This window comes from Pagrus pagrus (assembly GCF_965226575.1).
Source record: "Pagrus pagrus genome assembly, chromosome: 14".
Taxonomy (NCBI): Eukaryota; Metazoa; Chordata; class Actinopteri; order Spariformes; family Sparidae; genus Pagrus; species Pagrus pagrus.
The window spans coordinates 30390754-30395195 of record NC_140198.1 but is presented as its reverse complement, the minus strand read 5'-3'; positions in this window follow the sequence as shown (position 1 = coordinate 30395195).

The window sequence follows — 4442 nt, the reverse complement described above, 5'->3', positions numbered from 1 at the left end:
TCAGGAGAACTGAAGAGTAAGGACCAAATATCTTATAGCTCAGGAGTGATGATGACAAGGATGTTACATGTCTCTTGTTAATGATTTGTACTTGGTGGAACAGTGATGTTTACCGGATACAGGTAGGTGGTGGGTTAGTGATGTTGACTGGGGAGGAGCAGTGATGTAGCTGGGGCTGGTAGTTGGTGGAGCAGGAATATTTTCTGGATACAGGTAGGTGGAGGGTTTGTGATGGTGGCTGGGCAGGAGCAGTGACATGGCAGGGGCTGGTAGTTGGTGGAGGGGCAGTTGGTAGGTGGAGAGTTAGTAATGTTGGCTGGGGAGGAGCAGTGATGTAGCTGGGGCTGGTAGTTGGTGGAGCAGGAATATTCTCTGGATACAGGTAGGTGGAGGGTTTGTGATGGTGGCTGGGGAGGAGCAGTGATGTAGCTGGGGCTGGTAGTTGGCGGAGGGGCAGTTATATTCTCTGGATACAGGTAGGTGGAGGATTTGTAAGCCTAGGTGGATGTAGTCAAATGAAGTGTTACTTGTCTTGGCTTTGTTCTGGTAGGTGGAGGAGCAGTGATTGTTGGGTGCTTGTAGGTGGAGCATTGATAGTGCTGTCTCGGTTCTGGATGGTAAGGGAGGAGTGGTGTGGATTGGGTGCTGGCAGGTAGAGGATTAGTGTTGTTGGTTGGGTGATGTTAGGTGGGGGATTACTGAGGGTGGCTGGGTTTATGCTGGTGGAGGGGCAGTGATGCTGGCTTTGTCCTGAAACACTGTCGGCTTTTCTGGGGTTGGTTGATGTTGAACCTCAGCCACAGTTCTTTTTCACTTTCTTGGTTTGGCTCTTGCTTCCAAGATGGCCATCTTTTAAGTGTTGTGTTTTCCTGTCATTTTGTATTTTTTTTGCTTCAATCCGCAACCTCAACCTAATAAATCTCCGGATTATCTTTTCTTTTACTCCACAGCATGATGGAAGCCTGCTGGTGAGTGCCAGAGCTTCCTTCTCCAGCACACCCACTGCGTTTGGAAGCTCCATGAGTGAGGAACCAGTCTTCGTCCTGAACAGTTCCTCGATGTGGTGAATGACATCATAGGCTTCTTGGGAGGGGTGGCAGAGGGCACCTGACTTGAACTCTTTAAACTTCAACAACATGCTGTTTTCTTCCACAGGATTGTCATCACTGTACTGTGTTGCAGTTCTGCAGTTTTCACAGATGCTGGCAAACTTGATGATCTTGTGAACAATGTAGCCTGCAAGATGGAAGAGTATACATTTTTCACTCTTTGTTAGGTCAGGTGCTGCTCTGTCCACCACTGTCAGTTGTTCCACTCTAACTGACGGAGTGACATTTTGCTCCACTCTGTCCAGGAAATCTGCCAAGAAGCTACTGTCGTCCTCCTGGTAGCTGCCCGACTTGATCGTGGTGAGGAACTGCCCCACGGATATGATCCTGAGAGCATGGTGGAATTCCACTGGAGTTGGTACAGGATTCTTAGACCTCACACAGCTGAATGTATTTTCAAGGCAGTCTTGAGTGAACCTTGACGTTAACACAAACCTGTGTCCTCTTGAAAGCATCTCTTCCTGTATGGCCAGAATTGATGATGTTGCCATTATCACTCCTGACTGAACAGGCTTCCACCATCCCTTTGGACCAATCTTTATGCCACGGAACAAATGGACAATGTCTTGGAGGAAGGTAATGGCCCTCTGGTACTCCTCCATCTTGAGCCTGCTCAAGGCTGTAATCGGATGCCGAGATGACATGAGATCAAACCACTTGTCAATTTGCTCCAGGAACCATGCTGTGGTCATGTAGGATAGAGGGCGGTTTTCCTGCTGCACCAAGTATTTCAGCCCAGCACTCGTTGCCCTACTGAAAACATTCAGAGCTGGCCCAACCTTCATCTTGTCAAAGTGACTTGGTCCAATGACTGCAGCTGTCAGCTGAGGAGCTAGTTTTAATGCCATTCCCTCTTGAAATTGAATTAAGTCCTTAATTGGGACCACAGAAACCTCGTTAGAGGGGAGGTTCTGTTTTTGGACAACATCTGAAGGAAGGAAAAACACCTGTCCTCGGATAAGGGCACTTTTTAGATTTTTGACCAAATGTGGGACATCGGGCATGAAAAAGAGCTGCCTGTCTGGTGTTGCTGGACGTGTCACCGATGTTTTATTGTGGTCGACCCCAAAGGATTTCCACATGGCCTGGTTAGGGCTACCCATGTCAGTGGTGACATTCATTACATGTAACCCAATGGATGCTGCCCTCTGTATTATTTCTGTAATGATTGGCCTGTACTCTGCTCCCTTGGTAGAATTGCCACTGAAATGGTATGCAACCATTTGCTTCCAGCGTGTTGTGTTTCCAGCCAACATAAACACACACGCATGTGTTGCTACCCCTGTGTGACCCGGCAAAGTCACATCGCCGTACAGCTTTCCTGACAGTGTGTGCAACTCCACACTTGGTGTTATCGCCATTTCATCCAGGGTCAACACACACTCCCTCTCCAGGTCTGTAAACCCATCTGCCTTAAGTTTGAGGAAGTCAAACACCTCTGTCAAAATACCAGGCTCAAACCTTACTGACTGCATTCTTCTCTGCAGGGTCCTAATTCCTGGCAGGGGAATCTTCAAGTCCTGCAAGGCCTTGTAGCCAGAGGAACCAGCAGCAAACCGGAGCTTTAACGCCTTCTTGACGGTATCATTGCTCCATTTCATCCCTCTTGTAGTGAGTCTGCCTAATGCTCCAATTTGATCTTTAGTCAAAATTTTCTTGATGTTTTTGTCCCTAATTTTCATTGTCCTCTTCAGAACTGCGTTTTCCTTCTTTAATTTTCTCAGTGCTGCCCTGTTTTTTTTAATTTGATTTTCTTGTCGTTTCAATTGTTTTAGGAGCTGTGATTCTGTCGGCGGTGGCTTCCTGCTCTGCTGACTGACTGATGTGAGCTCTCCCTGTCTCTCATCTGCCATGCCCTCCCTTTCTTCTGTCTCACTTTCCCTTCTCTCACTCTGCTCATCCTGTCTTTCCTCAGCATTGGAAACTGGTTTAAGTAGAAGACATGTCACTGTTTATTTTTAAATATTAAAATAATATTGTGTTGCTTAAAGGGAAACTCTCGCTAAAATGCAACCTAGGCTTTTTTTGTGAATGTATATGAGTCAAACCTTCGTGCAAAAGCATATTTACGACAAAAGTGTGGTGTGTTTTGTTTTTCACCGGCTGTTGATGCCGTACTGTTTGTAATATGTGGCTCCCTTGTCAACATGGACGTCAGTGTTGCTTTTGACTAACGACAGAACAACGAATTATCCGCGAATTCATCTGGAAATAAGCCCGAGGAGCGTCCCACCGTTACTCTCCGTCATGATGGCCGCACTCGGAGATCGACACTTTTTGCCTGGAATGGCGGCGGCGCGCCGGAGTCCCAGTAGCTAAGCGTAAGTAGTTCAAAACCGTCTTTTTCACACACTTTGTGTACACAAACAATGTTCTTACTGCTCGTGTCATGAGTAGAGACCCTGGTGATGCTACCAGTAAAGTTTCATGATGTGTGGAGCCTTCTTAGTGGTCTAAAAATAGACATTTTGATGCCGTCGTGGTATGCCCTATGTACTCCCGTTCAAAATGAGCTTGCCCCAAAACGAAACTACGGTAAATCTTAAAAGTGCCTCTTTGGTCATGAGTGTGCTTGTACGTGAAGGTTTGACTCATACCCAATCATAAATAAAGCCTTGGTTGCTTTTTGGCGAGAGTTTCACTTTAAATAAGAAATATTGGTATATTTATCAAGATTTGATATACATTATACCTGTGTCACTTGTAATACAGTAGCTGTGATCTGCAGCTAAGGACCCTGTTTTTGCAGGTGAAGGGGGGCATCGTGGAGTAGGGGCCCTCCGCTTTCTGACTACTGCCCGATGCACAAAGATGGTGGGTATGGCATCTTCTCTCAGCCTAGTCTTGCCCTTGCTGGTCTTGACAAACTGGTCTTCCTCAAAATGTGCCTGCAGAGTGACTTGACCTTAGTTCTCACACTCAACAACTCACTTGTATCTAGCACTATGAAAATGTCTAGCATATATCCCATAGTGGTTGAATACACACTATCACATGGCACATTACATTTAGTAGATACGTTTAAAATCTTTGCACACATAAAACATCCAGTTCCTGAGGCACCTTGACAAAATGTGTCACACATCAGTGGCTGATTATACTTAACCATGAGCAGCAAAAGCTGTTGATGATTAGAAAATGTGAATCTGTGTATCACTTTCTGCCCTTGTCCAGCACTGTCCCGAAGCACCTTCAGCTGTTCTTGGGTTGCCCGATGTTCACCTTCATGGTTTGGTTCTTGTTTCCAAGATGGCCTTTTAAGTGTTGTTTTTTTCCTGTCATTTTCTTTTTCTTTTCCCCTTTTTCTCACCCCTTCAATTTGCAACTTAACTT